This window comes from Erinaceus europaeus, chromosome 15 (assembly GCF_950295315.1).
Source record: "Erinaceus europaeus chromosome 15, mEriEur2.1, whole genome shotgun sequence".
In the NCBI taxonomy this organism is placed as follows: Eukaryota; Metazoa; Chordata; class Mammalia; order Eulipotyphla; family Erinaceidae; genus Erinaceus; species Erinaceus europaeus.
In genome coordinates, this window is record NC_080176.1 from 3,060,878 (window position 1) to 3,087,867 (window position 26,990).

The 26,990-nt window shown below is 46.0% G+C and overlaps 1 protein-coding gene and 1 long non-coding RNA gene across 10 annotated transcripts in view; one reads left to right on the forward strand and one right to left on the reverse strand.

Annotated features, from left to right (window-relative positions):
- The window catches only part of RBFOX1 (RNA binding fox-1 homolog 1), a 1,765,566-nt gene that overhangs the window by 1,397,730 nt on the left and 340,846 nt on the right, over nucleotides 1-26,990 (reverse strand). The gene's annotated exons all lie outside the window — the stretch shown is intronic.
- LOC107522440 (uncharacterized) lies at nucleotides 5,234-26,475 on the forward strand. The gene is made up of 3 exons (XR_009544866.1): nucleotides 5,234-5,363; nucleotides 5,677-5,749; nucleotides 25,457-26,475. It is a non-coding gene; the product is annotated as an uncharacterized LOC107522440 (long non-coding RNA).

A 26,990-nucleotide genomic window follows, 5' to 3' on the forward strand; every position in this document is an offset into this window, starting at 1 on the left:
AGAGAAAAAGACAGTGTTCTCCACAAGCTTCTTGAAGAGCTGTTTTTTTCTGGTTCTTTGGGTCTTTGTGTCAATGTCACCACTGCAGAATACCCCCTCCTTCCCACTGACACCCCACAAAGAGACACACTGTCTCCCTTAACTAGTTGCCACAGAAGTTAATTATCTTTATGACACTTATTAGACTCTGTGATCTCTTACAGAGATTTTCTGAATGATTGTATGTAATTGCCTCTTGTTTCTCTCCTCAGGAATCTAAGCACCACAAAGGCAGACAGCTCTCAGATCTTGGCCCATGGTAGATGTTAGATAAAGATTTGGTGATTGGGTAAATAACTGAGAGATGAATGAGGCAGCTTGGTCAATGATGAGACAGCCTGACAGAGGTTAATCTGGAAAGAAGCAGAAGACAAGAGATAGAGTGGGCCAGGGCTGCTGTCAATCACAGCTGATCTTGAGTCCTGGCAATGTCTCTTGCTATCCTATAACCACTAGAAAATTATTTAACCATTTTGTGCTTCTTCATCTAAAGTGGAGCTCATATCAGAGACTCCTTTAAAGAGTAAGAGATCACATAGGTGTTGGTACATAAAGTGCTCAGTACAGTAGCTACAGCTAAATCACTGCCCACTAAAGGCTAGTTGCTATTATCTTCACCACCACCATCTTCATCACCATCTTGCCATCCAGCTGTCATCACCGCTGTCATCGTCACTATCACTACAGTCATCCTGGTCATGTCACCACCACCACCATCCCCCTCATCCTGGTCATGTCACCACCACCACCATCCCCCTCATCCTGGTCATGTCACCATCACCATCATCACTCTCATTCTGGTCATGTCACCACCATCATTATCATCACTAATACCATCCACCATAATTGCCATCATCATTGATGATTCATCACCTGGTATAAGTCTGCCTCACTCTTGGACTTTGTCTCTCTAGCCTCATTCCACTTTGTCTTTGAAACCTAATCTGTGGAACCACCAGTCACTCTCACTTCTCCCATCCCACATGGTATTTTCAGGCCATGATCACATCACACAGCTTTTCATAGTCTTGAATATACCAAAATGTGTACTCAACCAATATGAATTGATAAAGGTCACATTGTTGGGTTGACCAGCTCAATCCTATTCCCTTCTCCTTTGCCTTGACTTGGGAAATGCTTTCTTTTCACTAGCAAATTTGTATCTTTCATGCCCCAGGACCTTCCCTAAATGGCTACATCACTCTCCTCCAGATTCAAAACTTTACATTTCAGGATTCAGCCCCTGCTGCTGTTGAGTCTTATGTGTTGGATGTCACCATTCCTGACCCTAGCCTGGCTGAATCCCAAACCTACCTTCACAAAGAGACATAGCACTTCCTCTCCAGTCTTTCAGCTGAGTTTAGGACCCTTTTATGGCCATCTAGAATGCACTGCTTAGCCTCATGCAAATGTGAAGAAACAGCAGTGCCAAAGTCTTTGAAAAGGGGAGATTATTGATGCAAGTGGTGAGTGTTGTCAGACCTGTCACTACTAGAGTAAACAAAGAAACTAACTCATTAGAGGATGCAAGAGAGATTGTGAGGCTCTAATGGCTTTGGAAGGCAATGAAAGGAAGCAAATGTTTTCCCCTCAGTCATGGGTAGAATGAAAGACAGAATGGAGTCATACATATTCCAAGGCCTAAAATCAGATGCAATGAGTGAGGTATAGGCATATCTAATGGATCAAAGTGAATCATTTAGGAAGCCAGAGAAGAAGCAGCATTTGAGCTAAGAAGTGTAAGACAAATGGCCAGGGACTTGAAAAAGAAAATAATTCTAGGGAAAACAAAACAATCTATTGAGGTCCTTAACCAGAGATATAAGCTTAACAAGGTTGGGCAGATTGAATAAAAAGGGAGGGGAAGAAGATGAAGCTTAAGTAGGCTCACACCTCGGTATTTATTGTTGTCTCAGTCAATTCAAGTTGGTACAACAGAAGCACCACTGATTGAGTGACTTGATCAGCCTATATTTCTCATGTCTTAGAGACTGGGAAATCCAACATGAAGGAATCAGAAGCTCCGGGATCTGGTGAGAACAATTTCCTAACCTGCAGATGGCTGAATTTTGTTGTGCCCTAGTGTGACAGATAACAAATGAGTACTCCCTTTGTGTAAAGATAGTATCTTCTTCTAAAGATACCAATTTTACCAGTGGACTCCACCCTCAGGGGTTTATCTCAATCCAACTGCCTCCTAGGTATTCCACCTCCTAACACCATTGCAAAGTAATATGGGATAGGTACAAACAGTTCAAAATGTATAGTTTGCAACAATGCATTAATTCTCCCATTGGGGATTTCCCATTCATTGTTTTTCATTTTTAGAAACAATATGACATGGTGGGGGTAGTTTTTCCATTCTCCAGACAAAAAAATCAAGATCATTCCAATTGCTGGGCTAGCAGCCTGACCAGTATGGAAAAGCAGAACTGGAGTTTGAGGCAAGGCACATTGGTTCATATGTAGTGCCTCTTCTCATCCCAAGAGCCACACAGATGAGAATAGATCCGTGTTCCAAAGGATCCCCAGAGAGGCCGTAGACTGGCATTCCACATGATGAGGTGAGCTTTCAACTTGCTGTCCATCACCATAATAGAATTGCAGTCTCTTGGCTGCTAATACACATGAGATGCTACCAGCCTCTGCCAAGATTTAATATTGGTTTAGCAGTCAGGAGTTAATTAAATGTTAATGTTCAGTCACTTGAAATTAAACATTAGGAATCTTTGCTTTATTTGTAGGTTTCTTAAGCCATCATTGAGGTGTTCTGCTTGGCTCCCCTCCTGCTGGGCTGCCCCAGTCTCCCCTGCTGGACCCTCCAGCCACAGGCAAACTCATTCTGATCACCACATGCCTTGACACACAGCAGCTGACCTGCCCGACAGCCAGGCTCCTCCACCATGCTGATCTACAAGGCTGAACACATATGCTGTGTGGAGTGTCACACAAGGTGGGTCTACCTGCAACATCACAGTTCTTCCAGCTTGTGTAGTGTCTGCAGATGATACATCACTTTCAGGAACATAATTGGATCTGACCTCATGGTGAGAGGATGGCAAGAATGATAATGATGTTGGAGGAGGAGGAGGGATTGAGTATCTGGGAAAAGGAAAATGGAAGTGAAGGCAAAGGTAGGAGGAAGAGGAAAAGAGAGAGAGAGAGAGAGAATAGTAGGGGAGAATCATCTTTTTGTAAGTGTTTTCTGTACATTTCTCTTCTAAAAGATGTACATATTTCATGATGGGGGCTTGGAGGTACCAGAATACCACTCTATAAAACCTGGAGCACAGAAGTTGAGAAAGATGAACAGAAAGAGAAATTCAAAGCAAAATCTGACTGAGTTTGGAGTATGGCACCAAAGTAAAATTCTCAGGTTGGAGGGCAAGGGTAGATGCTCAGCTTCACTGGGATGGGGGGGGGGATAGGGCAATGGGACACAGACCTTTGATGGTGGGGATGGTGTTAATATACACTCCTATTAATTTATAATCTCATAAATCACTATCTAATTTATATGAGGGGAAAAATGGATTGAATGTCTCAAAATTTTTGTTGCATAGACCATAGCTCTGAGTATATTTTCCTTCAATCTAAGCACTTAAGACTTCAAATTGGTAATCAGACTGAATTTTAACAGTGGGCTCAAATTGTTAATAAATTCTAATAATGACTTATTCTTTGAAATATTAAATCTCCTAAAAGCTTAGACCAGGGAGAACAGAAGCAACTGGTGGTGTTCCTTTATAAGATACAGGTATAAGTAAATAGCATAAAAGGACATAAATTATGGCGAGGTCTTATATACTACAAAAATCCTAACAATGGATTTTCAAAGTTAACACAGTTGCCAAATGATTTGGTTATAGCTATAACTATCGATTGCCTTCTTAAACCCTAAGACAGCAGAACCTTCCCCTTCTCTATAAAGCCCATATTTCTCCCATTCCTGAAACCTCTAGGGTGAGGCTCACTTTCCTGCATGCTTCTCCCAATTCATACCAACTGATACTACATCTGCTGGTCCCAACCCAATCAATGCAACCAGTACCACCTCAGCATGTTTCACTTCAGACTACATCCAGAGACATGAATGCATTCAGGTGTGTAATGTCAACCCATCAGCTTCATTACTCTGCCACTAGGTTCCAGATGCCAACCAGACTTCCCAGGGTGAATGGCCTCACCAATATGTCCTGGAGCCCCACTTCCCCAGAGCCCTGCCACACTAGGGAAAGAGAGAGAAAGGCTGAGAGTACGGATCAACTTGCCAACGCCCTTGTTCATCAAGGAAGCAATTACAGAAGCCAGAACTACCACCTTCTGCACCCCATAATGACACTGGGTCCATGCTCCCAGAGGGTTAAAGAATAGGAAAGCTATCAGGGGAAGGAATGGGATATGGAGTTCTGGTGATGGAAACTGTATGGAATTGTGCCCCTCTTATCCTATGGTCTTGCCAGTGTTTCCATTTTATAAATAAAAAATAAAATAAAACATGGAAATTCACACATCCAAGCTCAGCACTCTACCTGCCAAGCCACCTCCCCTGCTACCACATTGTCATGCAGTGCTTACCTTGGCTCCATAAGGTAGACATTTCTACTACTTTCATTCATAGACAAATCAAGTTTGGGGAGCTAAGTCATATGTTCCATATTACATGCATGCTTGGAATGGATGTAAAGGGTGATAATTGTAAAGATCATTCCCTTCAATGATGATCCAAGGAGAGTGTGTGTGTGTGTGTGTGTGTGTGTGTGTGTGAGAGAGAGAGAGAGAGAGAGAGAGAGAGAGAGAGAGAGTATGTGTGTGTGATATTCAAAAATAAACTCCAGAGAAGAGGTTTGGTCAAGACCCTGGAGCTATACGCCTTCACATACAAATAAAGAAGGTAAAACAGTTCATCCAGTTTATGCTGTTTGAGTGAGGATCAGGGATGGATTATTGATTCCTGTTTCCCCAGAAATGAAGAGAGAGAGAATTCTCTTATATACAGTTTCATATTTCACCTATGTTCCAGACTTCTCTTGGTCCCCCTAGAATCTCTGGCAGTTTGTCAAGTCCCTAGTGACATTTGCACCCAGAGCACTGTCTTGAGGAGAGAGTAACCAGCAGGTGCTGGGTGGAGGGCAGGACTACTCTTCACTCCGCAGAAAGTCAACTCTTCTGCACTTGCACTTCTCTCAGGACCCATCCAGGGACCCAAGGGGCTTCCAGGATCTCTCTGTATCAGGTGGTGCCCCAGCACCTCATCAAGCCAATGTGCTGAATTGAAAATCACGGTAACTCTGTACCAGGGGAGATGTCTAATCAAGGCTCAGGTTTGCATTTCCCACTCAAAATCATGTTGACAAAACAAGAAAAGACAGAAACAAACATGGTTAAGCTGACTCTGTGAGGCCAGACAGGGAGACAGAAAAGTCTGTGTCCTGGGAAGAGGGCTCCGGGGAAATTTTCAGCACTGCTGGGCCACACAGCGAGGCTTCTGGGGGCTGAATGGTAAAGTTAGAGCAAAGTGAGGTCAGCCCAATTGAGAGGAATTGTGAGAGGAGAGGGGACTTTCCTGCAAGTGCTTATCATAGCCTTAGATTTAGAAGATGTCAAGTGTGCATGACCGTGGTGCTGTCTTTCTAGGGGCTTCAAAGGACCTTGGAAAAGGATCAAAAGGGCCAGAACAGAAATCATCACTGTGTTGAGGGGCCGGCAGGTGGGTCAACTGGTGGAGCAAACACATTGCCAGGTGTGAGGACAGGGGTTCACACCCTGGACCTCCACATGTGAGCACCTGCATTAGGGAGGATGTGCAAACAGGAGAGCAGCGCTGTGATACCGTTCCTCTCCGGTGTTTCACCCTTTTCTCTCCTCTGCTCTATCTCTCTAGATCTCTTACCTTTCATCTAGAGGAAAGAAAAAAAAAGCTGCTGGGGCCAGTGGAATTGTTCAGGCACTGAGCCCCAGTGATGACTCTGGTGGCAAATAAATAAATGTAATAAGATTTAAAAATAGGGGCCAGGTGGTGGCTCACCTGGTAAAGCACACACACTGTGGCCAGGTGGTGGCTCACCTGGTAAAGCACACACACTGTGGCCAGGTGGTGGCTCACCTGGTAAAGCACACACACTGTGGCCAGGTGGTGGCTCACCTGGTAAAGCACACACACTGTGGCCAGGTGGTGGCTCACCTGGTAAAGCACACACACTGTGGCCAGGTGGTGGCTCACCTGGTAAAGCACACACACTGTGGTGCGCAAGGACCCGGATTCAAGCCCTTGGCCTCCACCTCCAGGGAAAAGTTTCCCAAGTGGTGAAGCAGGGCTGCAGGTGTCTCTCTGTCTCTCTCCCTCTCTCTCTACCTCTCCCTTCCTTCTCAATTTCTCTCTGTCTCTATCTAATAAGTACATTTAAAAATTAAAAATATATATTATTTTCTTATGTAAAAGAGAGAGAGAGAGAGACTCTGCATGTAAAGGTCTAGTACAGTGCCTCCTGCGAGTTACCACTCAATAAATGATGGTGATGGTGATGATGATGATGGTGATTTGCCACCAAAATTATTGCTGGGGCTCAGTGCCTGCAGGATAACTCCACTGACCCTTGTAGGCACTATTTTTCTTTTCTCTCTCTCTCTCTCTCTCTCTCTCTCTCTCTCCACACACACACACACACCCCACATATACACACATATACACATATACACACATATACACAGACCACATATACACACATACACACATATACACACATACACACATATACACACATACACACATACACACATATACACACATACACACATATACACACATACACACACATACACACACATACACACATATACACACATACACACATACACACATATACACACATATATACACATATACACATATATTTGCCTCCAGTCACTGGGACACAGTGCCAGCACAAGGCATTCGCCAGTCCTAGAGTCCATTTTTTTCCTTTTTTAAAAAAATTAATTTTTTTATTCAATAGGACAGAGAGAAATTGAGAGGGAAAGGGGGAAAAGAGAGTGGTCCAGGAGGTGGTGTAGTGGATTCAGTGTTGGGTTCTCAAGCATGAGGTCTTGAGTTCAATCCCTGCCAGCACACATACCAGAAAGATATCTAGTGGTTCTTCTCTTTCTCCTCCTTCTCCTTCTCCTTCTCCTTCTCCTTCTCCTTCTCCTTCTCCTTCTCCTTCTTCTCTCATTAATAAATAAATACAATTGCTTTAAAAGGTCAGGGAGAGAGAAAAATAGATACCTGCAGACTTGCTTATTCACTGCTTGTGAAATGTCCTTGCTGCAGGTGGGGAGCCAGGGGCTTGAACCCAGATACTTGTGCACAGTACTATGTGCATTTAACCAGGTGCACCACTGCCCAGCCCTTTCTTTTTTTCTCTGATTGAGACAAAGCATAAGGAGAGATGAAAGAAGAGAGAGACATCCGCAGCATTATCCCATTTCTCTTGAAGCCTCCCCCCTGCACCTGGCTCAGGGGGTTGATGCCAGTTCCTCAAACATGGGAACGTGCACTTTAGTAAGTGTTCCACTCCCTGGCACCAACATATTATGAATGCTATTCTGCTGATCATTTCAATCCTGTGAGGCTGCGTGTGTACACATGTGTCGACTGTCGCTGATGTAACCTTGGTCTGTGACACTGTAGAGATTTCAGGTGTACATGACTATAGTCCTACAGTGACAGATGATTCTGGCTATCAAAAGCGGTCTGTCCTCCACTCTACAGTTCACTCCTCTTACCCAGCCTTTGTGTTTTTTCCTTCAGTAGTCACTGTTTTATTCTTAGAGACTAAGCGTTTGCTTTGCTTTGTCTGTTCATTTGTTTTCTTTATCTTCTACATGTGAGTGAAATCTTGTAACATTTGTCTTCTCCTTTTGACTTAGCATAATATCCTCAAGGCCCATCCATCTTGTCGCAAATGCTAAGATTTCAGATTTCATTGTCTGCATTTTTTAAATAACTGACTTGTATTCTATTGTGTATATATACATCTTCTTTATCCACTCATCCGTTGATGGACACTTAAGTTGTTTCCAACTCTTGGATATTGTGAATACTGCTACAGTGAGCTCAAGGGTGCATATGTCTCTTTGAATTAGTGTTTTTATATTCTCCGTATAAATACCCAGAAGAGAAATATTTTCAAGGCAATAGAAAATGAAACATGCCATAGGAGACGGAGCTGAGCAAGCACTTAAGCATGCAGGGGTGGATGACTTAGCTGACCCGGCATGTGACACTCTGAGAGGAAGACCCAGGACAAGTGTGCCCAGGGAAGCATGGAGTTCCAGAAACACCTAAAGATAATCTGGAACAATCCCTGCTGCACACAGGAAAGCAGAGCTGCTTCAACCTGCTTCACACCCACACGGTGCACCAGTCTCCCTGTCTTCACAGGTACACTGCCTGCACCTCCAGGGGAGGTGAGTCAGGGATGGGAAGGAATCCCCCCCCCCCAGGGATTAAGGGTCTGATCCTGAGCCCTAACAACACAAATAGCACTGATCTTCTCACCTCACATTTGCATCTTTCACAGTGTGGACCATTTTGCTTTGCTATCATCAACATTTTTCTTTTTTAAGATCTAGCTCACCATTGCTAGAGGATAAGACATTCTGGCCCAGTCCCTTCCTTCTCCATGCAGTCTCTGCACCCCCTCCTTCCAAGCCTCTCCTTAATCCTGATACCACACCTTCCTCTCCCCCTGGGGACAAAGCCAGGCTCCATTAGTCTCAGTTCCCTTGAAGCAGGGCCTGACCCAGTAACTGAAACTGGACAGGGGTGGGGGAGTGCATATGGCCACTCCACAAAAGACCCTGACCCTTCTGTCGTTTGGAGGCAGACAGTGATGAGGGAGAGGTCACAGCATGCAGGAGATTGGGTCCCAGATGACCACAGAGACAGAATGCCCACTCCACAGCCATGCAGCACACAAGGGATAAATACACTGTATCTGCTTTCAGCCCCTGAGAGGCAGTGCAATCATTTACAGGAGCAAACCTTAGCCAAGCTGAGTTTGCGCCTCTCATCCAATCCCTAACCAGAAATCTAAGAGTCATATCCTATTAAATCCAAGGGTGGGCACATTGTGAGTTCAGGAAGAATGGCCTGAACTCAGAGAAGAGGCCCTGGGGTCCAGTCAGCCTGGTTTTAGTAGAACTCTGCAGAGGTCTTTGGAAAGATGGCTTAAATTCTCAGAGATCCTACCTTCCTATTGGTAAAAGAAGGAGTTGACTATGTAGACACACATCCTTAAAAATATTAAAAAATGGAAGGGGAAAATATCAAGCTAATCAAGAGCACATACTAAGCTCTGCATAGCAGGCAAGGATCTATGGCTGTACCTACACAGGCCTGTGAACTCACACACTCCCTCCTACAGAGACACACAGACATGCAGGCTTGTCAACTCACTAAGGTGCCTTCTAAAGAAAGTGGTCCAAGGCCCTTTCTCACAAGCAGCCAGTGTCAGCATTCAGAGCCTCTCCTTCCTATCCCTCCCTCCTCAGTGCTACCGGCTCCCTGGGCACTTCAAAATTATAATGAATTCATACTTTGGACTCTCAGGATTAACAGGTATTATAGGATGGCAGAGCAAAGACAAATGCCTTAATTCACCAGCTGCCATGTATTTAATTAGAGATTTTGATGAATCCTCTTTACACAGACTTGCCTTCCCATTCTGGGATGTGCAAGGAGGAGGGAGAGGCCACGAGCAAGGAAGGACTGACATCAAGGACTCTGCAACCTGCATACTTTTTATCAAAGTGAGCTGTGTGTTCATCACCTGAGAAGCAGCAGGAAGTGGGACCACAGATCTCTGCTGGTGGGTGGGTTGGGACACCTATATTTCTGGGGCACAGGAAAGTTTCTATCCATAGGGGTGGGGTGAGGTAAGATGGGAGGTCATGGGTCTGAACTGCTTCTGAACTCTGACCTTTTCTTTAAAATTTTTCTTATCACTTGGGCGGTAGATGCTGAGACAAGAAGCATTTGATTCTTATTGATAACACTGACGTGTGTGTGTGTGTGTGCGTGTGCGTGTGCGTGTGCGTGTGTCACACTAATGAAGTTGGCACTTCAGTAAATAAAACTTTTCCTTGCTCTTGTGTGGGACACAAGTGTTCTTTTCAAAACTGGCTTTCTTCCATATGAACTGTCTTTAAAAATGTAAGTGGAAATGCCAAATGATTCTTATCTGAAGGACATGAAAAAGCTAATTTGAAAGGATAGCTGTGCCCCTTTGTTCAGAGCTACTCTATTCATAGTAGCCAAAATATAGAGTCAACCTAAACACCCATCAACATATGACAGAGAAGTGAAGTTAGGGGACATGTACTCAATGAAATACTACTTTACCCTGAGGAGAGAGGGCATTGTATCGTTCAGGACAAAATGGATGAAACCGGAGGTGATGATGATACTCAGTGAAAAAAGAAGTGAATTATTTCTTGGAACATTTTTTCATATGTATGTTGGCCTTTTGGATCTCTTCTGTGATGAATATTCTGTTCATAGCCTCTCCTCATTTTTGGATGGGCTTTCTTATCAGTTTGGTGAGCTCTTCATGTATTTTGGTTATTAGCCTCTTGCCTGATATATGGCATATACAGATCTATTCTGTAAGAGGTCTCTTTGTTTAGGTGGTGGTTTCTTTTGTTGTGCAGAAGCTTTTAAATTTGGTGCCCCATTAGTTTATTTTTGTTTTAGTCTTCTTTGTGATTGATTTATATCATAGAAGATGTCTTTAAAATTTAGATGGAAAGGAGTTCTGCCAATATTTTCCTCTGAGTATTTGAAGGTTTCTGGTCTAACATCCAAGTCCTTGATTAGTTTGGAATTTACATTTGTATTTGGTGAAATATAGTGGTTAAGTTTTATGCTTCTGCAGATTTCAACCCAATTTTTCCAACACCACTTGTTGAAGAGACTCTTCTTCCCCCATTTAATAGTCTGGGCACCTTTGTCAAAGATTAGATGTCCGTAAATGTGGGAAAATATTTCTAGACTCTCAGTTCTATTCCACTGGCCAGTGTGTCTATTTATGTTCTAGTACCAAGCAGTTTTGATTACAGTGGCCCTATAATATAATTTGAGAACTGGGAGTGTGATGCCTCCAGTTCTGTTCTTTCTTCTCAAGATAGTTTTCACAATTCTAGGTCTTTTCTGGTTCCAGAGACACATTTGTAGCATTTGTTCTATTCACCTAAAAAATTAGCTGGGATCTTGATGGGGATAGCATTAAATCTGTATATGGCCCTGGGTAATATATTCATTTTGATGATGTTAATTCTTCCAGCCCATGAACATGGGGTATCTTTCAACTTCTTTGTATCATTTCCTATTTCCTTGAACAGTGACTCATAATTTTCAGTATACATGTCTTTCATTTCTTTTGTTAGATTTATTCCTAGATATTTTATTGTTTTTGTTGCTGTAGTAAAAGGGATTAACTTCTTCTGCTAACTTAGTATTTGCATAGAGGAATGCAACTGACTTTTGTAGGTAAATTTTATAGCCTGACAGCTTACTACATTTCCTGATAATTTCTAAGAGCTTCCTGCTGGATTCTTTAGGTTTTTTTTTTCCTGTGTATACTATCATATCATCTGCAAATAGGGAGAATTTGACTTCTTTCCTTCCAATCTGTGTCCCTTTAATTCCTTCCTCTTGCCTGATTGCTATGGCATATCTTCCAACACTGTATTGAATAGTAATGGTGATAGTGGGCAGCCCTGTCTAGTACCTGATCTAATGAGAAATGCTTCCAGTTTTTCACCATTGAGTAAGATGTTGACTATAGGTTTGCTATATATGGACTCAGAAGCAGATTATTTCTATTGTATGCTTCATTCCTATGTGGAACACAGATAACCAAAACAAAATAGACTTTTAAAATAGCAATAACCAGAAACAGAGAGGGTTTTGTTCTATTAAGGATCTTTAACTTAAATGTATACATGTAATGGGAATGGCAAATCAAAATTAAAGCCTGGTTGTGAAAAGAAGGGTTGACATACTCCATCAGCTATTTTTTTTTTATTTTGAAAGGACAGAGGGAAATTGAAAGGGGAGAGAGACAGATGTAGAGAAACAGAGACACCTGCAGCGCTGCTCCACCACTCATGAAATTTCACTCCTCCCGATGGGAACTGAGAGGTTAACTGAGAGGTGAAACCTGGATCCTTGCACATGGTAGCATGTGTGCTCAACTAGGTGTGCCACCATCTGGCCCCCATCATTCATATTTCCATCTGGAGCAGACCTGGTTCTTGGTATACAAGGGAGACCCAGAAGTGGGCTCCAGGATAATCAGAGGCTACTATCTGGGATCATGTTTGGAGCAGTTGACTCTCTACATGAGGAAAGGGGCTGACAGCAATTTTCCTACCGGCCCTACAAGTCCACCATCAGATCAGCCCCATACAGACTCAAGTAATGTGTTGTCTTTCCCCACTTTTCTGTCTTCAGAACTCAGATCGTCTTGGAACTGAGTCTAGGCCACCTCTCTAGTAAGTGCCTGACTCTGTCCCAAAAGCCCAGCTACCACAGGACATCGGCCTTCCTTCATTGAGCTAGAATGTCCCGTAACACCTGCACCTCCTTTCTAACCATTTTGCTAGCTCCCGACACACACTCCTTCCACCCAACATCCTCAGAAAGTTATCGTCATTCAACCCTGATTGCCCAAGGCTCACTCCACCTGTGCCTTTGCTAGTGGTGTCACCACCCCCCCGATCTTCCCTGAGCTGCCCTCTCTGCTGGTCCATCTTCCCACACCCCACCCTGTGTGATTGAGCTCTCTTACGACCTCTGGGAAGCTCTCCTGCATCTGATTTATCTTTGGAACTATGTCCTAATTACTTAGGTGTCTGTATTTCCTCTTTTGTGTCTCCTGTCTTTTCACCTAAGTTCCACAGTCTTTGAGAAGACAGAAGTTAGCTCTATAAATGTGCCTCTTCTCATGGGTAAATGTAAGCTGAGTCCGTCAGCAATCTCAGAGCCTTCCTATGCTGCTGACCCATGTGGAGAGAGGACTACGCCCTAGGCAAAAACTCCTTGTTTGGAAAACCATCATGAAAGGTCACTGGTCATATATCTAATTCACAGTGAGAAGCTTCTTGAAGCACCAGAGAACTCCCTTCTTCTTCTTCTAGCATTTGCCCTTCTTCCGTAGCCAGTCAACAGCGTCAGGTTGAGCCTGATGTAAAGTTTTGAGACCTCCTTTGAATCTGGAGATGTGGCAGTCGATGCTCATTAGAGCTAGACCCTGAAGGAGCAGACTCCCAGACAGCTGAGCTGGCCCAGTGGAGGATCCTGAAGGAGCAGACTCCCAGACAGCTGAGCTGGCCCAATGGAGGATCCTGTGTGGCCATTACAAGTCTTCACAAAGAGAATGCAGGAGAATTCCTCTTGTTCACCCTACCTTTCTGACCCCAACCCACTCCTTCCCTCCCACCACTCCCAGTAGGGACCAAATGCCAATTCTGCACTGTCACCTCATTAAGAGTTTGACATGAAGCTAGTCAAACGTGAAATGGGATGCAGTGAATCTGCCCAGCCAGGCGAGTGAGGAGCATCATTAAAGATGATGTCCAGGTTTGGGGCTTGCCTAGAGGGTGGGATTTCATCCCGGGGGGGGGGCAAGATGATAGCAGAGAAATGAGAGGGTCAGGCCTCAGCCCCTTTTATCCTTGTGGATAGATACAAGAAATCCTGGAGCCAGCTTCGGCCTCAGTATGAGTACACCTGAAGTGTCTTGTCCAGAACATATCAGAGCACTTTGTCTTTCCTTTCTGATGCCACGTTGTCCTTTCTGGTTACCAACTACTTACACAGCTGACTTCCTTTTTGACTTCGGGAAGGGGACTGTCTCATGCACCCCAAATCCTGAAGATGTAGCACATAATTTAGAACTTCTGAGGTTGTTTAATATGCAAGTGAATGCAATAAGGAGGATTCATCTGAAGCCTTCCTTTTCCTTAACTTTCAGCTCACCTTTCTTGGAGAGAAAATAATTTCTTAGTAATAGTTGAATACATGCAAATTAAAAAGTAAAACATTATTTTTGACTAACCAAATTAATGAAAACGCTTCTCAAATGACAACCCCAAAGTTGTCAGGTAAGATGACATACATGAAAATATAGAGATGAGTAAGTTGTTGCAACTCTATTGGAACCAATAAATCCTTTATCTATCCATTCAACAGACATGAACTGAGAACCTGCTGTGTGCAAGGCACTGGGCCAGGTGGGTGCGGTCCAGGAGGGCAGAAAGGCAGGATCCCACTAGAGGTAGAGCCGCATATGAGTAGAAGAGGGTGGGAGTGTGTGTGTGTGTGTGTGTGTGTGTGTGTGTGTGTGTGTGTGTGTTGGAGAACACCCTTGTAGGAAATTGTACTGAAATTCCCTTTTGTGTAAGGAGAAAACTGGACAGAGGACTGAGTTGTCTCTTCTGTTTGGCAGTGGTAATCAGAGTGTGATAGCTCCCTCATAGCCAGGAGGAGGACATGCCAAAATGTAGGCTCTTATTTCAGTTCTCCTTCAAGTCATGGTTATCTAGAGAAGTTTGATGTTTTCTGTGTGCATCTGCTTGTACCACATCTGTAGGTATAGTGTGTTTGCAGATGTGTTGTACATGAGCAGATAAGGATGGCTGATGAATAGATCAGGCTGGTGGCTAATCTGATTGTGGAGGTGAGCAGGCCAACAACTTGTCTTCTGCCACCTAGAGATTCAGGGAAGTCAGTGGTCTGTTTCAGTGCATATGTGCAGACCTAGGGGAGGCAGTGATGGTAGTTCTAGTCTGGGACCAAGAGAAGAGCTGCCCCAGCTCAACAGCAAGGCAGGAGAAAAAAAACAAGTACCTTTGTACTTGCTCTTTGCAAGTATCTTTGTCTGTTACTCTTTTCACCAACCCCAGAAGATGGAAAGACACCCACCACATGAGGAAAGCAATCTTTCTAGACCAGGGGTGCAAGGATTAACTTCACTTAAGAGAACACTTTCAGACACACCTAGAAATAGTGCTTAACCAGGAATTGGGGGCCATCCCTGCCCCAGTGAAGTCAACACATTAAATTACAAGCCCCCACGGACTTCCCTCTTTTTTTGCCTCCAGGGTTATTGCAGGGGCTCAGTGCCTGCACTATGAATCCATTGCTCCTGGAGGCTATTTTTTCCCTTTTGTTGCTCTTGTTTATCATTGTTGTTATTATTATTGCTGTTACTGCTATCATTATTGTTGGGTAGTGCAGAGAGAAATTGCGAGAAGAGGAGAACACGGAGAGGGGGAGAGAAAGATATACACCTGCAGACCTGCTTCACTGACTATGAAGTGGACCCTCCTGCAGGTGGGGATCCTTATGTCGGTCCTTGTGCTTTGAGCCATGTGTGCTTAACCCGTGTGTTACTGCCTGGCCCCCCAGACTTCCATTTTTATGGAGGTATCATTTACAGATAGCAAGTGCAGAACAGATGCAATAGAATACTACAACAGATCTCAAAGATACAGCTGAGTAAGTTTCTGACAAGATGCTACCTGTATCCCCACCTCTCAGCTTCCATACTGGGCATTTCCCTGCCCCTAGAAAATCTCTGTCCTTTGCCATTAGAGAGTGTCCTCCAAGTCAGAGCCCCACCAGCTGTGGTTGTAAAACGGTGTAGGATATAGATGGCCCACCTGTTTGTTTGTGTTTGTTTTTATTAGATAGAGACAGAGAGAGGTAGGGAGATAGAGAAGGAACGAGGCAGAACAACACCTGCAACTCTGCTTTACCACTCAGCTGCTTCACCCTCATGAAGCTTTCCCCCTGCAGGTGAGGAGCGGGGGCTTGAACCCGGGTTCTTGTGCGTTGTAATGTGTGCGCTCAGCCAGGTGCGCTTCCACCTGTCTGCATTTCTACAGATGCCTCAACATCACAATGCTCCTGCAGACATCCAGCGGCCTTAGCAAAGCCCAGCACATTTGCTACCTGGATCTTCACAGAGTTTTCTGAGCTCTTCCCTGGAGGATAACCAGAAACACTTGTGGGCATCTGGGGCTGTCCCAGTGACTGAGTTGGGTTGCTGTCAGCATGTAATGGGCACAGCTGCTAAGATGTGGAGAGAAGAACCGCCCTGCCCAGCCCTGCCCCGTCCTTTAATACCTGCTTCACTGAGAAACTACTGCTCTAAGGTTCTAGAACCACAAGAAACAGACAGGGACAGGTTTGGGAGATGTTTTGTTTTGTTTTTTGCAGGATTAAGGCCACAAGATTTCATTTCCCCCACTAAAATTCACTGTCTCACCACCCTCTCCCCTTTATTAGGTTTAAGAAAAAAAATCAGCGAGGCAGCCACCTCTTAGCTTACCCAAATTTATCTAACTTTTCATTATCATTTGACAGCTTGTCTCACAGGTTCCCTTAGGACCTAGTTTTAGAATCAAGGATGAGGGCTTTAAAAGTTGCCAAATGCAAGTTTAACAGAGAGAGACAGAAATACCCTGCAGGTCTCTAACTTGCTTTATCACACATTCTCCACTTGTCCCAGAGGGACCCAGAGACAGTGTTCTGCTTCTCACGTTGGATTGTCACTTTGGAATTAACAAAATACTTTCTGGATACATTGCAAGAGACTCTGCCTGCATGGTAGACCACAGAGAGCATGATTCCTGGCTTTAAGGAGGAAAGAACAAAAAGTGATTTGCTCAAGGTTAAGTGGGTAACCTGAACTTCAGCCAGGCCTGCTGACGCTGACTCTGGAGGCCTTTATCAGGAGCTGTCTGTTAGTATTGCATTCAGGCCAATTTGAGGTAGAATTCTGGAAGATGTGGGCCTTTGGAGAACATGTCAGACTGCAGGACAGGATAGGAAGTAGCACAGGAATCCGTCTATCTCATCTGTGAAAACTTAAACCTGTCATCACATCAGTTCAACACTTGGAAGGCAGACAGAGCTGTCTTATTCATCTTAATTTCTTTGTCTCCCAAATGCCTGGCAAGGCACATAATATCAGTGTTAAATAAATGAACATGTGAATGCATGAATAATACTCATCTCATCCTCACTATCCTTCCCTCTACCCAGAAGGAATCAAGAGGGGATAGCTAAGAGTAAAAATAATGTTTGAAAACAACAACCTTTAATGATAGTTAAGATACCTGCAAATATCCAATGCCTATCTAAGCACATTTTATCTCACATTCATCTTAACAACTGTCTGAATTCCATACTATTCTCATTGCCATTTGTTTTACAAATGAGACCAAAATCAAGTTTAGTTAAAAAAAAAAAAAATGAAGGGCTGGGTGGTGGTGCACCTGGTTGAGTGCACATGTTACAATGTACAAGGACCCAAGATTTGAGCCCGCAGTCCCTACCTGGAGGGGGAAAGGTTTGCAAGTGGTGAAGCAGTGCTGCAGCTCTCTCTCTCACTCCCCTTTCCCTCTCAATTTTTAGCTGTCTCTATGCAATAAAGATAAAAAAAAAAGTAAATAAATAATGGCCCAAAGTCACAGGTAAGGAGAGAGGACGTGTTTGGATTTGAATTCAGATATGGTAGTCTCCTGAAACAGCACCCAGGCTCACACCACTCTTTTGCTCCCAGTGCTACAACCCTGGCACAGCACAGTGGGCTTTATCAGAGGAATGTATTTCAAATGGAATGTATAGTGAGCCCAGGGAGATGGAGAGGAAAGTACCTCTCTCTTAAGAAGGGGCCTGTGGAGATGGAGGAGTAGGTGGGAGCATGGATGTGTCTGAGTCTGTGGTTTCAGTGAGATGGAGACTGGGCCCCACACTATATGATGAATGGCTCAGTACATAGGGTAACAGAATGCGGCTGGAGAGCAATGCCTCTCTCTGTGGAGAGTGGAATTGTGTGACCCAGCTACAGCTTGGGTGACTACCTCCCGGAAACGCTTCTGTGCTGGGGTGGAAATGATGCAGAGGCAAGTAGATCACATGTCTGCAAGTTTAGCATCTCTGGACATGCCTCAACTTTGCTCAAGTAAATATCAAGATAAAGTGAGCAGTTTGGAAGGGGGGGTCCTTGGTAGAGGTGGACAGAGAGGGACTGTCTTGGGAGTGGGAGAGTTGAGATGCTGTCCTTTATGGAAACATCCAACCCGAACTGCCCCTGCGGCTACAGACAGACTATGACCCACATAGTCAACGACTGCCTCCTCTCCAGATTCAAAGGAGGTCTTGAAACTTTACATCAGGCTCAACCTGACGCTGTTGACTGACTACGGAAGAAGGGCAAATGCTAGAAGAAGAATGGAAACATCAACACATTATTTATTTCCAATTTCAACCTGAGCCTGCTGTGGAAATCTCATTAATGCCCAGCTGTTCTATGCCTGCATGGTCAGCTAAAGTTATCAACTGGGGTGATGGTTAAGCAGCCTAGAGCACTGGACTTACACGCTCAGGGGCCCCAGAGACCCCAGATTCAGTCCCCAGCACCAGCACATGCAGGAGCTGAGCACAGCTCTTTTATTCTCTGCATCCCCTCTGCCTCTCTCATAAATATAAAGATTTTTTTTTTAAAGAAGTCTAGATTTTTCTAATCATTCTTTGCTGTGCCTACTACAGTCATTGAGTGAATGAGTGAAGGCAAAGGCTGTTGATGCAAATGCACACACATGTGCTTTGTGCTTTGTCTAACTGTCCTATGAATCATATGAGGAACACACCAAGGAGGGCCCCCTCTTTGAGATGAAAGAACTGAGGCACCAAGAAGGCATGAAGTCAAGAGAAGGATTCTCATGGTCCATTCACCCCATTGGTGAAGGAAGGAGAGAGGTTCCCCACATGGCATGAGCTGGTGGAATAACACAGACACTTGACAGTGGACAGATGGGATCAACAGAGCTTATTGGCCACATGCAGCCACAGCCCAGGGGAGCTAAGACAGCTTGCCTCTCTAGGTCCCATGGAGATGCATGCTGAGTAGAGAGCAGGGCCAGGATAGCAGGCTATGTCCTGACATGAGGGGGAGGTGGCCCTATGCTCCCTGAGGAGGGTGTGATTGCTTCCCTGGAACAACTCTGCAGGATGGCAGGGAGCTGAAAGCTGTCAGGCTGAGGACCAGGTGGAGAGCAGCTGGAAAGGAAGCCAGCCAAGTAGAGAGCCTGTCCTTTGGAGACCTGGAAGGGGCAATGCTGTCATGGTAACATCTTTAAGTTCAGGTCTTAGAGCACAGTGATGACTGGGGGTTCTCAGCAAAAGGTCATCTCCATTTACCTTCACACCCCCAGCAACACACCTACAGACCTGCTGTCCCTTGAGCTCATGGAGGAGAAGGCATGTGGAGAAAGGTGAACTGAGCATCCGTCTCAGAACAACAGTAAGAGTTTGGGTCCTGGCTCTGGGTTCTGAACTTTTACATTAGAGAAATGAAGGGGACTGCTACTTAGATGCACAGTTCTCATCATCTCTGGATTACTTTTTTTAACCTCAGGGATATTTTTTTTTTCTTTCAGAGGAGTTAAGTAGGGAAGAGAGGATGTACCATTGCACCAAATTAAAAAAAAAAAAAAAAAAACCAAGAAGTAGCACCGAAAATCTGGAGTTTTATTATGTATCTCCCTCTGTACTAAGTACTTTACATTATCACCTCACTGAATTTGTATAACCCCTATTAGGATGATATTAGCAGTTCTCACCTTTCAAAGATAAAATTATAGAGACTCAGAAACTTAAGTCAACAGCTTAAAGTTGAGTTATAGGAGTAACTGACAAAGTGGAATTTTCCCCGGATCAGTCAACTTCAGGGCAGTTACCTGAACCTCCAAGCAAAAACCTCACCAGGACATCTGGGTGATGGGTGAAAGGGACTTTGCAGACATGATTGAGCTGCGAGTCTTGAGAGGTTGACATTATCCTGCCTGACTGGGTGAGCCCATGTCATTACAGAGCCTTTATAAGAAGCTGGCAGGAGGCTTGGAACCAGGGACAACTGCAGAGGCTCTACTGCTGACCTTGAAGATGAGGGAAGGTCCACAAGCCAAGGACTGCAGGTGTCTCTGCACGCAGAGAATAAGGGAATCTCTTCACCCTAGAGCCTCCAGAAGGAACACAGCCTTGATATGGAGACTGCTGACCCACTGAATTGTGGGGATAAAGATAATGTGGGTGGTGTGTTCCAGCAGTAATAGCTGGGGGCCAAGTACTATTGGTGAAGGGCAATCTGTTCAAGAAATGAGCTGCCAGTGTGGCTATGTGGAAAAAGCAGGCAGTGTGTTTTGTACCCTACCAAGCCACATATTAGTAAATATCAAATACTGTTATTGTTACTATTATTATTATTACCTCCCTACTGGGCAGGAAGCACAGCCTAGTCCAGTTCCAGAAGGTCACAGAGAGTGTCTCTCGTCACCACCTCACAGGGTCAGCACAGTTTCCTAGACCTTTGTCTCCTGCTGCTAAAAGAATGCAGTCTTCTGCACCCCCAAAGCAAGCAAAAAACAGGAACGTGGCTGGCAAGCTGATATTACATAAGACGCTTTCTGCCCAGCGTGCAGTATCACGGCCGTGGGAATACAAATCAGGGACGTGCAGACGCTCCTTGGAAATATTTATGATAAAACTTCAGCACCAGCCCAAACAGCCTTCCCAGAGTGAAGCGAAACCATAAATTATTTCCAAGAACATTGTAATGCCAAGGGAACTCACTTAATTATCCATTATCCCAGAAATGTAGACATAATGTTAATTAAAATGAAGGGGGAAAGCCATTTCCATTTTTTATTAAGATTCATTGGGCTCTTGAAGAGCAGCTCTTTGCCCCGCAGGCTGGGCCAGGTGATGGAGAGATCTCCTTCCAGGAGCCCGGACACAAACAGGGGCGACTCAAGGTCAACTGACAGCACCTCCAGGAAAAGGAAAGAGACCTGCCAGATGCTCACCCTCCATCCATCTTCTTCCCACACACGCCTGTGCTTCCAACAGGAGGAAACTCCTCTCTCATCTGTACATTGCCAGCACTGTGCTTTCACTTGTAAAGCCCCCGAGTTTCTGGACAGACAGAGTATCTCAGCATTCTCCCAGCACACTGAACAGCAGACCCTGGGTTGTAAAGCCCCCGAGTTTCTGGACAGACAGAGTATCTCAGCATTCTCCCAGCACACTGAACAGCAGACCCTGGGTTGTAAAGCCCCCGAGTTTCTGGACAGACAGAGTATCTCAGCATTCTCCCAGCACACTGAAAAGCAGACCCTGGGTTGTGAAGCCCCCGAGTTCCTGGACAGACTGAGTATCTCAGCATTCTCCCAGCACACTGAACAGCAGACCCTGGGTTGTGAAGCCCCCGAGTTTCTGGACAGACTGAGTATCTCAGCATTCTCCCAGCACACTGAACAGCAGACCCTGGGTTGTAAAGCCCCCCGAGTTTCTGGACAGACAGAGTATCTCAGCATTATCCCAGCACACTGAACAGCAGACCCTGGGTTGTAAAGCCCCCGAGTTTCTGGACAGACAGAGTATCTCAGCATTATCCCAGCACACTGAACAGCAGACCCTGGGTTGTAAAGCCCCCCGAGTTTCTGGAATGACAGAGTATCTCAGCATTCTCTCAGCACACTGAACAGCAGACCCTGGGTTGTGAAGCCCCCGAGTTTCTGGACAGACAGAGTATCTCAGCATTCTCCCAGCACACTGAACAGCTGACCCTGGGTGGGAGCTCCTCGTATTCCAGAACCCCAAAGTGGAGTCCATGCCCTGCAGCTGGACAGATCAGAGGACACAACCAGCTGGATTAGTGGGCACTGGGCTTGTTTTTAGATTCCACCTCTGGCCAAGCATGACACCTTTATCTTTACAGCTTTATCTTTATCTTTATCTTTATCTTTACAGCTTGTCGTGATCATTGTCTTTATTTATTTATTTATTTATTTATTTATTTATTTATTTATTTATCTGTCTTTTGCCTCCAGGGTTATCACTGGGGCTCCATGCCTGCACTATGAATCCACTGCTCCTGGAGGCCATTTTTCCCACTTTGTTGTTCTAGTTGTTGCCATTATTGTTATTGTTGCCATTGCTGTTGTTGTTGTTAGATAGGACAGAGAGAAATGGAGAGAGGAGGGGAAGACAGAGAGGGGGAGAGAAAGACAGACACCTGTAGACCTGCTTCACCGCTTGTGAAGTGACTCCCCTGCAGGTGGGGAGCCGGGGGCTCGAATTGGGATCCGTACACCGGTCCTTGTCCTTTTATTTAGGGATAGAAACAGCCAGAAATCAAGAGGAAGAGAGACAGAGAGACACCTGCAGCCCTGTTCCACCACTCACAAAGCTTTGCCCTTGCAGGTGGGGAGTGGGGGCTTGAACCCGGGTCCTTGCACCTTGTAACATGTGCGCTCAATCGGGTGCACCACCACCCATCCCCGCTTGCAATACATTTTTATAGCTGGCAAAGCATGAGAGACACGTGTGTATTCTCAGCTTATTTTTGCTTTCTTCCTCTCCAACCCAGCCTTCTGAACATTCTGGTTGGCTTGCCTCAGATGCTCTCCTATAGGACCCTCCCAGTCCCAGCTTTTCTCTCTGATTCAAGACCTAGGTTCATGTTGGATCTGGAGAACCGGGAACCAGACAGCAAAGTCGAGGTCACAGGTTTTGGGAACAGCAGATCTGCTGAAGAGCAACTGTGGCAGGAGAGAGAAATGACGGCATTTCTCTGTCCTCTGCCAGCTGCTCAGAAGGTCCTCACAAAGAGTGTGAGCAGGCCAGGGAGCTAGCTCAGCCTGACAGAACACCAGCTGCAAGTCTGGGGCCTGAGCATGGAGGTTCAATCTCCAGCACTGCTTGAGGCCAGCAGTGTTTTGGTCTCACTTCCTTCCTCTCTCTCTCTCTCTCTCTCTCTCTCCCCTTCTTCTCATAATCAATAATCAAATATTTTTAAATGATTTTAGGAAGAAAAATAGAAGCACTGTGACTTACTGGCAGCTGATTTGAGTATGTGGACTCTGTCCTTTTGTCCACACCACCACTCAGGGATCAAGCCACACACACCAGGAAAGTGCAGATTTTCTGACACTGAGTGGCACTTGGTTGAGGAAACACAGGAAATTGTTTTCTGCCATTACCAGGGCTTCAACCCTCTAGGTCAACTTTTCCAGAGGCAGACACACAGACCATAAAAGGTCTTCCCCAGTGCCACTGTATACTCCTCATGTGGTGCCAGGGCTTACAACTGGCAGCATCCATGGAAAGGCAGTCCCTCTACCTGCTGAGCTATCCCACCAACTTAGAGTTCTTGAAATGCCATTCAGATCCTCTGGTGATTAGGAAAGGCATTGTCCTTGGATCCTGAGGGCCACAGGCCCTCTTCTAAGTAGATATGGAATGACGCTCACTCACTTAAACCCCCCATCCAGGGTTATCACTAGGGCTTGGTGCCACCACTATGATTTCATTGCTCCCAGTGGCTGTTTTCTGCCCTCCCCCCATTTTATTGGGTAGAGCAGAGAGAATCTGAGAGAGGAGGGGGAAATAGAAAGGGAGAGAGAAAGACAGATACCTGCAGGCTTGTTTCGCCACTTGTGAAGCATCCTCTCTGTAGGTGGTGGGGCTGGGGGCTTGAACCCGGCTAGGTCCTTGTCCTTAGTACTATGTGCGCTTAACCAATGAGCCACTGCCCACTCCCTTAACTGTTGCTCTCTACCACCTTGTGGGGTATGCCAGGTGGATGTGGTGACCTCTGCATAGAGAGAAGCCAGGGAGGTTCCAAAACTGACCTTTGTTGAAAGGGCTGGAGGGGGGGCTGGGTACTTGCCTTATGTTTCAGACATAGCCAGGGAGACAGCTCAGCATGAGAGCACAGGGCCTGCAACCTTGATGCTCAGCTTCAGTCTCCAGCTCTGCCATGCATGTGCCAGGGCAGAACAGTACTCTGGACTCTTTCTCATAAAAATAAAGTAATGGGGGCTGGGTAGTAGCACAGCAGGTTAAGTGCACATGGCACAAAGCCCAAAGACCAGCAGGGCATGAGGATCCCAGTTTGAGCCCCTGGCTCCCCACCTGCAGGGAAGTCTTATCACAGTGAAACAGGTCTGCAGGTGTCTATCTTTTCTCTCTCCCCCCTGTCTTCCCCATCTCTTGATTTCTCTCTGTCCTATGCAACAACAGCAGCAATAAGAACAACAACAATAACAACAACAACAAGGGCAACAATGAGGGCAACAAAATAGGAAGAATGGCCTCCAGGTTCAGTGGATTCATGGTGCAGGCACCTAGCCTCAGTGATAACCCTGGAGGCACAAAAGAAAAAAAAGAAAGATAGAAAGATCAACAGATGGGAGTTTGACTTTGCAGTCTGTCTACACAGTTCTGAGGAAAGGCCGCACCAGCCTGGCCACTTACAGTGGATGCCTGCTACCCCTGCCACCCTTCCACAAGGGAGCTCTGAGCAGGCGGAGAAACCCTGCTTCCACAGCAGCTGATTCCATTTCAGATGCTGCTGGTGTTCTGGCTTCTTTCAGCCTCAATCCTCTGTAATCTCTCCCTTAGCCAGAGGAGAACAAATACTCAGGACTCAGACTCACAACCCGATCTTCCTCCTAGACAGCCTTGCACTTTGCATTCTGTATCCATGTGCCGCCAGGACGGCCATAACTAAGTGCCCTGCCAGGGAGGGGGGCTATTAACCACTGGAGTGCGTTGTCTCTTGATTCCAGAGGCTGAAAGTCCAAGGTCATGGTGCTAGCTGGGAGGAAATTCTCCCAAGCCTGTCCCATAAGTTTGCCATTTCTCCTATGTCATCATGTAGTCTTCCCACTGAAAATGTTGTCCAGAACCATCCCTCCCTTTCCCTCCCTCCCTCCCTCTTTCCTTCCTTCCTTCCTTCTTTCTTTCCTTTTCTATGCAGTGCTAGAAAATAAACCCAGAGCATTGCACATAAACAGCACCACTGCTGAGCAGCCTGTGGGGCCTTCAGCCTTCCCCCCCCCCCCGTCTTTACATAGGGGCTGGCAGAGAGGAGAGAGACCACAGACTCACAGACAGCTCCGCCACCCGTGCAGATCACCACCCATTGCTGCTCACACTGTTCCTACGGGGTGCCAGCATTTGAACCCCGCGTGTGAAAAGTTCTCCTGGGTGAACTGTCTCCTGCTCTCCAAACTGTCCTTTCTTTAAGGACACCCACCTTACAAGATAGCCTCATTTGACTTGATTGCCTCTGATAGGCCACAATTCCAAATAAGATCACCTACCGAGTTAGGACTTCAACCTATGAATTTGGGGATGGGGGTGGGGTGGGCGGAGAAAGACAATTAAACCCTAACACCTCAGCAAGGTGTTTCCTGCAGAAAAGGTCAGACTTAGAATGCAGCCCCTCACCTCTCTTCGGCTCCCTGCCTCTTCTGTACTTAATTGACTCTAATCTTTCTTTTTTTAATCTTATAGTCATTTATAAGCTCTACAAGGAGGCTTTCTGCTGACATGCTATTTGAGACTCCTTAATGGGGCTGGAGACGCCCCCATGGGATCCATCTCCCATCCCTGGCTGTTCTAACTTTTTATCCCTCGGAAAATGGAAAGCACTTGAGCACAATAGGCTGAAAACCACCTTCGAGGTGGTCAGTGTGATCCTGTCCTCTCCCGGGCATCTTATCCCCATCATCCTGCCGAGAGTGACTCCATTTGACCACCTGAACCCCGACTCTGCGTGCCCTAGTGGGCCGGGTGCAGAGGCTGCCGCTTCCTCCACAGCAGGCAGATTCCACCATGCAGAGAAGCCCACAGACCCTGGAGCAAAGCGGTGCTGCTGCCAAGTAAAGGCAACCTCCTGGGACAGACTTGCAACAGGCTCCATGCTGGCGCTTCATTTAGGCCAAGGGTACCGCAACACCTTGTATTTTGCACTTGAAACCTGGCTTCCCTTCCCGGTGATGCCGGGGAGGATGCAAGGAAGGGAACTGGTTCTGAAGGGTCTTTACAGAAAGGCATGTGGGTCCAGGTGGGGGTCACTCCCTAGGAAATGTTAACAGTTGTTTCTTCAGAAACACAAGGATCTTAGCAAGCCTGGCTTGGCGCACATTTCAGTTCTCTTCATTAAATCAATGGTGCACAACCCCCCCGCCCCGCCACGACCCCATCTCCTGACCTCATTGCAGCTCAGCCTCCCGAGAGTCCCAGGAGGGTGCACAGAGGTGAGAGGTGCACCCTACACGCCAGCACCCAGGCTGCACCAGGCACACACACTATGGACAAGTGAGGACTGAGTTTCTTTGGAGAGAATGCTTATCTAAATGCCGTCTACTCTTGCAAAGGGAGAAGGGCTATCTCAGGATAATTGCATGGCTGCGTGAGCGGGACATCCACGCTGCAGGGTGGTCTGACTGGACAGAGGGAAGCTAATGGGACTTGGTGAGGTCATGAGAACAGCATAAGACTGAGGGACTGAGCACCAGGACAAATGGAACACGAAGAAGAGGACCAAGGACGCTGAGTAAGGGGGAGGCAGTGTGGAGCTGAAAGCCTCTGATTTCCACACTGCTGAGTGTGAGTCCAGTGAAGAAGGCTAATGAGGGTCTTTAAACATCTAATTACAGTAAACAGGCTTCCCCTTTCAAATGGAAAACTTCATTGCTGCCTTTTTAGAAGTCAGGGAGAGAATCACCCTACAAATAGCACAAGGAGGGCCCTGAGGGTGCCCTGGATCCTTGGGGGGGACATGGGAAGCTGGTGGTGGTGGTGGTGGTGGTGGTGGTGGTGGTGGTAGTGGTGGTGTGTGTGTGTGTGTGTGTGTGTGTGTGTGTGTGTGTGTGTGTGTGTGTGAGTGTGGGGTGGCCATGCAGGGTGGGGGGCAGGACACTCTAGCTCAGCGTGTATCTGTCTGTCGGGGGCCCTGGACCTGAGCCCTGGGCTCCACTCTACCTTGTCCACAGGATCCCCACATTCTCACCACCCACTCCCACACACCAAGCACTACAGAACC